Here is a 13,829-nt window from a genome sequence, read left to right as displayed (position 1 = left end):
ATATAAACCAAAGAAAATCACTGGGTAGTTTCCTCACCAGCAGATGCACATCATTCTTGTATTTTCTTCTATGTTCCCACTATTTCAGTTCCTCTTGTGGTTCTATGGGCCCATCAACTATGGTAGAGTGAGAAAATATGAACATTGACCTTAAATAGCAAACCATACATACTCAGAAAGAAGATAGGGAGAAAATGAGGGAGAGAGTGAAGAAAAGGAAGAAGAGGGAGAGGATTGAGAGTATAACAATGATGTAATTAGTACGGAAAAGTATCCTTAATTGGGAAATGGGAATATGCTCTTCCCTGAGTTTTTTAAAATAAATTTATTTATTTTATTTCTGGCTCAGTTAGTTCCTCACTGCTGTGTGTGGGCTTTCGCTAGTTGTGGGGAGTGGGGGCTACTCTACTGCGGTGTGCGGGCTTCTCATTGCGGTGGTTTCTCTTGTTACGAAGCACAGACTCTAGGTGCATGGGCTTCAGTAGTTGTGGTGCATGGGATCAGTAGTTGTGGCTCATGGAGTCTAGAGTGCAGGCTCAGTAGTTGTGGCACATGGGCTTAGTTGCTCTGCAGCATGTGGGATCTTCCTGGACCAGGGCTCGAACCCGTGTCCCCTGCATTGGCAGGTGGATTCTTAACCACTGTGCCACCAGGGGATCCTGTTCCTTGACATTTTTTTTCCTCTCTTTTTTCCTCACATTCCTCTCTGAGTGTGGGCATGAAGCTACACTTAGCATTTAAAGATTCATTTGTTGAGAGGGCAGACAGCAGAAGCAAGAACTACAATCCCGCAGCCTGTGGAACAAAAACCACATTCACAGAAAGACAGACAAGAATGAAAAGGCAGAGGTCTATGTATCAGATGAAGGAACAAGATAAAACCCCCAAAAAACAACTAAATGAAATGGAGATAGGCAACCTTCCAGAAAAAGATTTCAGAATAATGATAGTGAAGATGATCCAGGACCTTGGATAAAGAATGGAGGCAAAGATCGAGAAGATGCAAGAAATGTTTAACAAAGACCTAGAAGAATTAAAGAACAAACAAACAGAGACAAACAATACAATAACTGAAATGAAAACTATACTAGAAGGAATCAATAGCAGAATAACTGAGGCAGAAGAACGGATAAGTGATCTGGAAGACAGAATGGTGGAATTCACTGCTGCAGAACAGAAGAAAGAAGAAAGAATGAAAAGAAATGAAGACAGCCTAAGAGACCTCTGGGACAATATTAAATGCAACAACATTCGCATTATAGGGGTCCCAGAAGGAGAAGAGAGAGAGAAAGGACCCAAGAAAATATTTGAAGAGATTATAGTCGAAAACTTTCCTAACATGGGAAAGGAAATAGCCACCCAAGTGCAGGAAGTGCAGAGAGTCCCAGGCAGAATAAACCCAAGGAGAAACACGCTGAGACACATAGTAATCAAACTGGCAAAAATTAAAGACAGAGAAATATTATTGAAGGCAGCAAGGGAAAAATGACAAATAACATACAAGAGAACTCCCATAAGGTTAACAGCTGATTTCTCAGCAGAAACTCTACAAGCCAGAAGGGAGTGGCATGATATATTTAAAATGATGAAAGAGAAGAACCTACAACCAAGATTACTCTACCGGGCAAGGATCTGATTCAGATTCCATGGAGAAATCAAAAGCTTTACAGACAAGCAAAAGCTAAGGGAATTCAGCATCACCAAACCAGCTCTACAACAAATGTTAAAGGAACTTCTCTAAGTGGGAAACAAAAGAGAAAAAAAGGACCTACAAAAACAAACCCAAAACAATTAAGAAAATGGTCATAGGAACATACATATCGATAATTACCTTAAACGTGAATGGATTAAATGCTCCAACCAAAAGACACAGGCTCGCTGAATGGATACAAAAACAAGACCATATATATGCTGTCTACAACAGACCCACTTCAAATCTAGGGACACATACAGACTGAAAGAGAGGGGATGGAAAAAGATATTCCAAGCAAATGGAAATCAAAAGAAAGCTGGAATAGCAATACTCATATCAGATAAAATAGACTTTAAAATAAAGAATGTTACAAGAGACAAGGAAGGACACTACATAATGATCAAGGGATCAATCCAAGAAGAAGATATAACAATTATAAATATATATGCTCCCAACATAGGAGCAACTCAATACATAAGGCAATTGCTAACAGCTATAAAAGAGGAAATTGACAGTAACACAATAATAGTGGGGTACTTTAACACCTCAGTTACACCAATGGACAGATCATCCAAATAGAAAATTAATAAGCAAACAGAAGCTTTACATGACACAATAGACCAGATAGATTGAATTGATATTTATAGGACATTCCATCCAAAACCAGCAGATTATACTTTCTTCTCAAGTGCGCACAGAGCATTCTCCAGGATAGATCACATCTTGGGTCACAAATCAAGCCTCGGTAAATTTAAGAAAATTGAATAAATAAATAAATATTCATTTGTCATATGACATGATCCTCATGCTCACTGGTGTCCACCTGAAGGAACAAGGACTGCTTCTAATAGTGGTAGAAAATTGGCTCTGTTGAGTTTCTTTTGTTTTGTGTTGTTTCATTTTGGTTTGTTTGCTTTTGGTCGCACCACGTTGCACGTGGGATCTTAGTTCCCCAACCAGGGATCAAACCCGTGCCCCCTTCAGTGGAAAGTGCTGAGTCCTAACCACTGGCCAGCCAAGGAATTCCCTGTTGAGCTTAAAGAACAAGTTTTTCCACGGAGGCATATTCGTGGGGGATATTTTTCCCTAGGATAAATTTGATTATTAGTGGTGTTTCTCCTTTATTATGTTGATATACATTCTTCTGTACCTAATTTGTTGAGAGTTTTACAGTGAAAGGATGTTGAATCTTGGTAAGTTCTTCTCCTGCATATATTGAGATGACCAGCATATCTTTCTTGATGCTTCCTATGCAGCAGGCACAGATCTAGGCACTGAAGAGATCTGGTTTGAAACCCCAGCTCTGCCATTTACTAGCTGTGCAGCCTTGGACAAGTTTCTTAATTTCTCTGAGCCTCAGTTTCCTCAAAGGTAAAATGTATCTATCTCATAGGATTGTTATGAGTGAATAAATGCATGTGCTTGTAACAGTGCCTGGCACAGTAAGCAGCTGTGAGTATTCTTTTATTGTTAATTAATACAGAAATGTATAATGTAAAAGGTGAAAATCCATACCCATCCCATACTGCATACATAACCAGTGTTAATAGTTTGGTTTATATGTGTCCTATTTTTATACGCATATACAAATTTCACATCTGAATGTATGTGCATAACTGTCTTACACGAGTGGGCTTATTCTGGTCTTGAACTTGTTTTTTCACTTAAATATATTTATTTTATCATCAGAAAGAAATATGTATATATATGTATGTATATATATAGAATTAAATTTACTATACATAAATTAAGCCCCTCCCATACATACTCATAATCAAATTTACACAGGGTACTGACTTCCAGGCTGCCTTGAACCAAGCTGTATAGTTTCTGGTTAGAGAGGATAAATGTGTAATAGAGAATATGGTCCTTTGGTAAGCTGGTAAATCTATTTATTCACTGACAATGATTGACGTCAGCTTTTCTTCTTTAAAAATAATCTAAGAAATCTTGATATATGATATATTAAACCTGAGACTAATGCTAGATCCAACCAAACCAAAATATGTCCATAGAAGCAGAAAACAGTCCTGAGGGCTGATCTTAGGATCAGTGGGGAATGTACGTGAATAGCATAATGTGATCAGAAACGTGCAGACAACTTATTCTTAGAAAAGCAGTGTTTTTAATCAGATTACTAAAACACTGAACACACAATTGGGAAGAAAGAGCATGTCTGAGTATCCATGCTGGCATCGATAGTGAGCAACAGTTCAGCTGGTGCTCAGAAACAGGACAGGCATACTCAGAGCTAAGAAAAATCTATAGTGTCTTAGAAATTTCTGATTAGGTGTTCCTTTCTTCCGGTTTCTCTTATTTCATTTTTTTTTTTTTTTTTTTGCGGTCCGCGGGCCTCTTACTGTTGTGGCCTCTCCCGTTGCGGAGCACAGGCTCTGGACGCGCAGGCTCAGCGGCCATGGCTCACGGGGCCAGCCGCTCCGCGGCATGTGGGATCTTCCCGGACCGGGGCACAAACCCGCGTCCCCTGCATCGGCAGGCGGACTCTCAACCACTGCGCCACCAGGGAAGCCCTCTTATTTCATTTTGAAGATGGAAAGTTAGATTCTTTAAAGTGGTAGGAGAGAGACATGCCCAGATTACTTCAGAATATGACACATATGTCAATTCATCAGGCATTCCAGTCAAGCCTGTGATGAAAGCAGTCCTGTTGGAGAACCACCCAGGAGCTCAGCTTGCTCTGCAGCGACCTATCACCCAAGAGAGAGGATGATGCTGCGTCCAGTGGTACACCGACTGGAGGGACTGGATTCCATCAGGTCAGCACACACGTGTGCCTTTGGCTCCGGTCTAGTCAGTCATGGTCAGAGTAGCGAAGTAGATTCTTGACATGCATGGCACAAACCATATTAACTTTGCAGGAGGGGCAAAAAAGGCTTTCAGAAATATTTAGCAGGCCCTTACTTAGGACTGCATGGCCCAACCTCCTCTGTACTCTACCAGCTACCTGCCATCAACACTTCCAGGAATTTATCCTAAGCATACACAAAAACTTATAATAATCAAAAAATAGAAAACTAAATGTCAAGTAATGATGGATTGATTAATAAATTATGGCAGATGACATAATGGCACACCAGATAGCTATTAAAAATAAGGATGCTATTTGTAAGAGATTTGATGAATGCTTACCATATGCCATGTATGTGCTAGATGGTAGATAATATTACTATCTCTATTTTTCAGATTAAAAAACCTGACCTGAAAGTAATATTTATTGACAGAAAAATCTTTACAGTATACTACTCAGTAAACATAGGAAGTTATGAAACAGTGTAATAATATGTATAGAATTCTGATGACTTCCTTTTCTTCTTTCCATATATATTTTCTAATATTTTTCCTCAGAATTTGTGTTATTTATGTATTTGAATTATAATAACAGGGGAAGAACTTTTTAATAAAAAATTTAAAGTTATTTTCAGTACTTGAGATAATTTAAAAATAAATATATTTTCATTCCTATATTTAGCCTTCCTTCCTTACCCTTTATGAAACATTTTTGCTTTTTTTTTTTAAATCTAGAGAAAGGGCAAATAAAGTTGGTTTCCTTAGTAATAGCAGCTAAAGCTTCCAAACATTCTTTCTTTTTGTTTTTCCCCATTACTTTCTTTTAAAACTGTTTGGATTTCCTGGGTAATAGATATGCATACTAATTATCAGTCTGATTTTATTCTAGGCATTTGAAAATGATGACTGTGAAAATGGCCTGATTCAAAGTTGAAACCAACAATTTTAACAGCTTAAATAAACAATTTTAAGTGGGTCACCATTTCCTCCTAGAATTTTCAGACACTTTCCAATACTACAATTTAAGTTCAAGGGCCAATGTCTTAGTGCACAGATGGCAAGAAGGGTTCTCATATTAAATGTAAGGACTGTATTCAGAGGATTCTTCAACTTTCTATTCATATTTTTTAAATTAAATACAAGTAATGCATGTTTATTAGAATATGGAAACAGGACAGAGAGACATAAAAATTAAAAAGTCTTTGTCATTACTTCAGTTCTTCTTCACCAAAGGTATCACTATTATCAAATTTCCTGTGTATTACTCTAAAATGTGTTTAATGCATATAATAGTACATATATGATACATGCTTTTCTAAAGGAGATATATTCTCTTTAATATGTTTACCCAGATGGGATCATATAATATTATTGGTTTGTAAACATCTTTTCTCCACTTCAATCTTACCTGCTACAGAGCATTCAATTGTATAAATTGTACCATAATGAAAACAACCAGTCTCTTTTTGATGACTTAGGATTTTTCTTTTAGAAACAATCCTGGAATGAGCAAACCAGTGACCTAAAAAGAACATCTAAATGTCTGATTCTGTTTGGATCAAGCACAAAATCAGCTGAAACTAATCTATGCTGAGTCCTCCCTTGGTGAAGGGAGTCGGAGTGACTGGAAGCAGGGGTTTTTCTAGGGTGCTTATCTGTTTCTCGATTTGGGTGCTCTGCTTACCCAAGTGTAGTCCTTTTGTAAAATTTCATTGATCTTTACTAAGCTTTAACATACAGTTTTCAGTATACATGTTACACTTCAATAAGAAGTTGAAAAGAGAGTTATTACTGTAATTGCTATTTATAAGACTTAAACACTGGTGCTTTTTGCAGCACAGCAATTACTTAGGTTACTTTTAAGTTTTAGCTCTGTGCTTTTGCATATTTAAATGACTAAATATATAATAATTACAAATAAATGATTGACATGTGACCTTATACCCTCTTTTCCAAAATACTGCTCTAGCATCACAGCCTCAGTAGCATAGCTATGTGGGAGAAACCCAAGTCCCTGTATTTGGCCTCTTGCTATTATCTAATCGTGGTTCCTATTTGTCCAACAAACTGTAGTATATTTCCACTTAGAATTCTACCCCCAAATTAGCACATACTAAAAAGCTAACAATCACACCTCCACCTCACTGGTCTGCCTCTTGAAAAATCAACTCTCATCTTAACCTTTTTTTTTTTTTTTAAATCAACTGCTGTGTTCCGCCATCCAGCCTAAAATCTCAGGCTTTGGCTCTTCAACTTCCATCAACATTTATATCTGATCAGTCACCAATGATTGTCAGCTCTTCCTCAATAATACCCTTTCCATTTTCACTGAACTCCACTTCTTCATGACAGAGATATTCTAGTGGCTTTCTAATTTAGTTTCACTGATATCTGTTTTTTCCTTCATCACTTCAAAGAGTTACATATTGATGTTGGTTTTATTAGACTGATATTTCATGATATCTTTCCCGTGTTTAGAATCTTCAGTTGCCTACAGGTCATATCCCTGAGTCTGCCATTCAAAAAATTTCTATAGACTGATCCTTATCAACTTATCCCATTCTTTATCTTTTCCTACTTTCTTTTTATCAATGTTTTCAGCTGCTTAGATTCTTTGCTGTGTCCCAAACATGCCAGACAAGTTCCAAATTTATTATTTTTACATATGCTGTTCTCTCAACTTTACTACTATAATAGAATTAGGTAAATATTCAACTAACAACCTTTGCCCTCTCTAAGAAATACTTCCAAACCTGTAATCAATCCTAGTGTGACTATTCAGAAAATCTACTCCTCTGGCCACAACTGATTGATCTAAGAATGCACCTGACCCAGGCTTGGTCTGTCAGAGTCTGTCTTCTGGGAATTGGAAATTTGGAATTGAGAGTTACAAGCCTGGAGAGCACTGCTACTGAGTCAAGTGAACAGTTGAAGTAGGCTCTCTAAAAACTCCTATTGTCAAGAGGTCCAGAGCTGCCCGGGGTCCTCCACTTCTTGAGGCTTTATTATTCATCTATCTCTTCCACAGAGTTCATGTGCCTCCCTTGTATTCTGACAATAATTTTTTTCCTTTGCTTAATTTAATGGAATTATTTTCTGTTTCTTGCAACCAAAAAAAACTGTAAATAATACAATTTCTTTCTCATTCTTGCACACTTATTCTGTAAATATGTTGCTGGGCCCCGTATTGACCTAGTCTTACTCTGATTGACAGGTGAAGAAAATCAACAATCATTGAGTATTTATTTCATGAGCCGGGCAATTTCCAGCACAGCACAAAAGCTCTGGAGTTATTCTTGTGTCCTATGCATGGCCCAGAAGTACCATGAGAACTATTGAGCCAAGTATACAAGAATACCTTTGCAGCTGGAGTGAATTCAAGATTTGTAACTTCATAAATGGAACAGTGGCCTTCTCAGATATATTTCTGGAGATAAATGGTCCCCTCAAACTTCATATTGCATAGCCTTGAGAATTTTGACTCAACACTAAGTGAAAGGGAGAGAACCCTAAATTGACTGAGATTAAGAACATTTGTGGGTGTATCAATTTACATTCCCACCAACAGTGCAGGAGTGTTCCCTTTTCACTACGCTCTTTCCAGCATTTATTGTTTCTAGATTTTTTGATAATAGCCATTCTGACTGGTGTGAGATGATACTTCATTGTAGTCTTGATTTGCATTTCTCTAATAATTAGTGATGTTGAGCATCTTTTCATGTGCCTCTTGACCATCCGTATGTCTTCCTCGGTGAAATGTCTATTTAGATTTTCTACCCATTTTTTAATTGGATTGGTTGTTTTTCTGATATTGAACTCCATGAGCTGTTTATATATTTTGGAGATTAATACTTTGTTGTTTCATTTGCAAATAAGTCAGAAAGAGAAAAACAAATACCATATTGTAACACACATACATGGAATCCAAAAAAAAAAAAAAGGTACTGATGAACCTAGTTGCAGGGCAGGAATAAAGATGTAGACATAGAGAATGGACTTGAGGACACAGGGTGGGAGGGGGAAGCTGGGGCGAAGTGAGAGTAGCATCGACCATATACACTACCGAATGTAAAACAGTTAGCTAGTGGGAAGCAGCAGCATGGCACAGGGAGATCAGCTCTGTGCTTTGCGATGACCTAGAGGGGTGGGACAGGGAGGGTGGGAGGGAGGCTCAAGAAGGAGGGGATATGGGGACATATGTATGCATATGGTTGATTCACTTTGGTGTACAACAGAAACTAACACAGTATTTTGAAGCAATTGTACTCCAATAAAGATCTATTAAAAAAAAAAGAAGAATAGGGCTTCCCTGGTGGCGCAGTGGTTAAGAGTCCGCCTGATGATGCAGGGGACACGGGTTCGTGTCCCGGTCCGGGAGGATCCCACGTGCCGCGGAGTGGCTAGGCCCGTGAGCCATGGCCGCTGAGCCTGCATGTCCCGAGCCTGTGCTCCGCAACGGGAGAGGCCACAACAGTGAGAGGCCCGCGTACCGCAAAAAAAAAAAAAAAAAGAATATTTGTGGGATGTGGCGCTTGAAATAAAGTTATATTTCTTGCACACCTTCGTTTGTGGGCTGATTTCTATTGCAACAGAAATAATGGTTTTGTAATATTTTAGGTAAAGATGTACATTATTATTTTCCATACTCATTGGTTCAGAATGTAATTTATCAATTGAATAATGAATTCACTAGTTAACCCACGAGATATGAAGATTAATTTTTAAATAGCCACCCTATTTTTGTACACTTCACTTTATATTAAAATAAGGATTTGGCAGGGGTTTGTTTGAAAGGTTACTTTATAAGTAATTCCATGAAATAAATGTTCTTTAAGTACAGGAAAATAAACTCCTTAAATCGCAACAATTTTTATTTACTCATGCCACTAAAGACTCTTGGAAATACAAATTCAGATCTATTCTAGTTAAAAGATAACAGAGCAAGAGGCTTATCAAATGGACTCAAGGCACAAAAAAGCCTTTTTTTTTTTCCTGGCATCAGCTAAGCCTATTGTAGGGATATAAGGATGCTGATATTGTCAGTTGATTCTTTCAAATAACTGTTCATTGGTATGAGCTATTATTCTAAATACTACCGTGGATTCCAGTTGCATGGTGGTAAAGTTCTATCAATTCACAATACAGTATATAATATTACCCCTTTACCCCTATCCCTGACCATACAGGATAATACTAATACTAATCTTTCTTTTTGTAAAAATTTTATTTATTTATTTATTTTTGGTTGCATTGGGTCTTCGTTGCTACCCACAGGCTTTCTCTAGTTGCAGTGCACGGGTTTCTTAATGCGGTGGTTTCTCTTGTTGCAGAGCACGGGCTCTAGGAGCGTGAGCTTTGTTAGTTGCGGCACACAGCTCAGTAGTTGTGGCTCCCCGGCTTAGTTGCTCCGCAGCATGTGGGATCTTCCTGGACTACGGCTCGAACCCATGTCCCCTGCATTGACAGGCGGGTTCTTAACCACTGCGCCACCAGGGAAGCCCTAATCTTTTTTATTTTGTCAATCTAATCGACCCATAAAAGGCAGGGTGCCTCATTTTATTTTCCTTTTCATTTTCTTGATTACTAGTGAGTTCATGGGTCTGTTCATTATGTTTATTGGCCATTTATACTTCCTTATCCTCATCCATTTTTCTATTAAGTTTAATCTTTCCTCATTGGTTTGTAGGATTAAAAACACAACACTTTTCTTAAGACCAAGCCTTGTTTACTCAAGACAAAACAAATCTAAAACCTTCCAGAAACATAAATTATATTCCATACCCTTGGAATATAGTTATGATTATAGCTCTAAGTATTTGCTACAGAAAGAATAATAATGAAAAACTAATATTGTCCTATAGTAGTTCAAAATCTCAGGGCGATGAACTACCTTTAGAGATCCCTATTTTAAATCTTGTCCCTGAAGTCTCTACTTAGATGATGATTTGGTCTATATTACAAATCATGCCTCTAGGTTTGGATCACCCCAGACCTGGACTACTTGTGATGATTTATAAGAATGTTAGTTTTTTGTTGTTTCCTTCAGTAGTGGAAGAATATTCTCAAATACAAAATACAAAAAGCTGAACATCCTTGTGCACTGGGCTGCCACGTATGGTGGGCAGATTGTGCACTGCACAAGAACATCAAATCCAAGAACATAGGTTCACATTGTAACCTATGCAAATGCTGCCATCAGTGCATGACTTGTGCCTCAATATGAAAAAGGCAGCCTTGTTTGTGTGGTATCATTAAGAAGGTCAACAGACAAGTGGGGACTAAGTACAAGAGATAGTGTCGACTCTTTCCTAGTGTGACTCCTTTCTAGTCTTTCATTCCAATTGCTTTCCTGTATTATAAACTTCCTAAGGCATTTTCAAAAACGTGTGATTTAAAACCAACAGGGACCTACTGTATAGCACAGGGAACTATATTCAATATCTTGTAATAACCTATAATGGAAAAGAATGTGAAAAAGCATATATATGTATGTACATATAAATCACTTTGCTGTACACCTGAAACTAACACAACATTGTAGATTATACTTCAATTTAAAAAATGGTTAAAAAAAAAGGTGGAAATTTTGGGAAAAAAATTTTAGATGAATAGTATAACTTGGTCACAGCAGCTCTTTTAAATCCAGAGAGAGGTAAGGAAGCAAGATAGCACAGAAATATGTCTTTAAAAAGACCAAGGATGTGGTTATTAGCATGTGGAATTCTCTGGAATCAAGGAAGTCTACTGAGTTCTTGAGAAATTACTACTGCCTAAAAACTCATGAACCTAGACTAAAAAAAAGTGTGATTTATTTTTTAAAGAATGATATTCCTTTTAATTAAGGTTGTACTGGCTGCAGAGAATGGACTCACTCATGCTAACTCAAGAAAGATCTCTGCTTATGTCTCTATCTTCTGGATATCAAAAATCTAAAAATGAGGTAAAGACAGGATTCACAGGCTTCAGCCTGGGAAATCATGTTCTATTAACAGCAGATTAAATGATATGGCGCTGGGAATTCCCTGTCGGTCCAGTGGTTAAGACTCGGTGCTTTCACTGCCACGGGCCTCGGTTCCCTGGTAGGGGAACTAACATCCCACAAATCATGTGGTGTAGACAAAAAAAAAAAAAAAAAAAGATATCACTCTGTAAAAATATAAAATATCTGTAAAATAAATGTTCCATAAACCAAGTTGAAAGGCAAGAGATTGAATGGGAGAAAATATTTACAAGAACGTAGTTGACTGTTTCTGGCAGTGAAAATTTGTACAGTGTTTTTGGACTATTTCAGTCATGCAATGTAAAATATATTTCTGCCCTGGCAATTCCTATTCCAGAAATCTATACTGCAGACACACACACACGTCAACAAATGTGGAGGACACACAGCATTGCTTTTAGTAGTAAAATAAAGCAGATAACTACAAGAAATTGCAGTACATCTCTACTACGAGAGGCAAAGCATTGATTGAAAAGAAGGAAATAAGAAAGGAAGTGGGAAGAGGTCGGGAGAAAAGGAGGTGTTCTAATCATTTAAATATGTGGTCTTTACAGTAGGAGAAACTGAGTTTAAATCCTAGACTGGCTAGCTATTTTGACCTTGGGCAAGTGCTTCAATTTCAGTTTTGAAGTGGTGATAATAGTGGCACCTACTTCACTGAAGTAACACAGTAAACAGGTTAACAAAAGACAATGACCATGGAGGTTTTCTTTGTGACAGTGGTACTGAGCTACTGCAAGGTGCTTAAATAAAATTAGCATCGCAGTTAAGGAAGGAAACCCCACTGACATGCACAAAGACAGGTATGTAGTAGGCACTTAAAAAAAAAAAAGGAACATGAGTACTGAGAATCAGCAACTTGAAAGAGAAAATATCCTTTATGCAACTAAATCAGCATCTGATCTCGGGGAACATCCTGAAGCACACATTCAATTAAACAAATACTTACTAAGCAATTACTAGGTACTAAGTGTTGGATAATGAAGGGAATACACTTACCCAAAGGATCGAAGGTTAGAGACATTGAAAGGTCATGCAGAATTATGACTTTGCTTTCAGGAACCCATCCCATATCTGGAGTAACTTGTCCTGTCACTTATATTGTATCCCAACTTTATGTTGACTTGCCTGTCTTCCCCAAGGCTGTAAATTCCTCAAGGGCAGGGGACCTTCCTTACCTCTTCTTTGTATCTCTAATGTCTATAGTGTCAGTGTCTGATATATAGCAGGGGCTAAATAAGTATTCCTTTAATTAAGTGAATTATAGAATAAATGAGGGCTTCCCTGGTGGCACAGTGGTTGGGAGTCCGCCTGCCGATGCAGGGGACGCGGGTTCGTGCCCGGTCCGGGAGGATCCCACGTGCCGCGGAGTGGCTGGGCCCGTGAGCCATGGCCGCTGAGCCTGCGCGTCCGGAGCCTGTGCTCCGCGACGGGAGAGGCCACAGCAGTGAGAAGCCCGCGTACTGCAAAAAAAAAAAAAAAAAAAAAGAATAAATGGAAGAATGAATGAATAGGGTTTTCTCCTTCTCCACCTTTTTCCCTTTGTCCCTAGGACTTATCTAACCAACTGTGTGATTTTTACTTATTTTTGTTTATTTTCTCTATCTACTGCTGAAACATAAGCACCACGAGGGCAAGAGTGTCTAAACACAGATATTTGTTGAATGATTGCTTCTCTTGTTTTAAAGACTGCCAAGAGGAGAAGTTTTGAAATTTTATCTGATAACCTCTTCGAAGTCACCTTATGACAGTCTCCTTAACTCTACTTATGTCATAAGTCACCTTATGACAGTCTCCTTATGACAGTCTCCTTAACTCAATTCTTGAGACATACACTTTTTTTTTTTTTCATACACCTACTTTTGATTATTCTAGATCAACTGGAGCATTATTTACTCACAATCCTCACAAAAGGGTTTAGCAACTATTAATTGATCATTCTTTTCCTTCACGAGTGTGTATGTTAGCTTTCCTTCATGGGGAGAGAAAAACTAGTGAGTCAGTGGCAACCTGTCAGTATACCTTTTTTTTTTTTTAATAAATTTATTTGTTTGTCTTTACTTCTGGCTGCGTTGGGTCTTTGTTGCTGCGTGCGGGGTTTCTCTAGTTGCGGCGAACAGGGGCTACTCTTCGTTGCAATGCGTGGGCTTCTCATTGTCGTGGCTTCTCTTGTTGCAGAGCACAGGCTCCAGGCACGCAGGCTTCAGCAGTTGTGGTGCGTGGGCTCAGTAGTTGTGGTTTGCGGGCTCTAGAGCACAGACTCAGTAGTTGTGGCGCATGGGCTTAGTTGCTCCACGGCATGTGGGATCTTCCCGGACCAGGGCTTGA

The sequence above is a fragment of the Lagenorhynchus albirostris genome, chromosome 4 (assembly GCF_949774975.1).
Source record: "Lagenorhynchus albirostris chromosome 4, mLagAlb1.1, whole genome shotgun sequence".
Classification (NCBI taxonomy): Eukaryota; Metazoa; Chordata; class Mammalia; order Artiodactyla; family Delphinidae; genus Lagenorhynchus; species Lagenorhynchus albirostris.
This window is presented reverse-complemented; position numbering follows the sequence as displayed.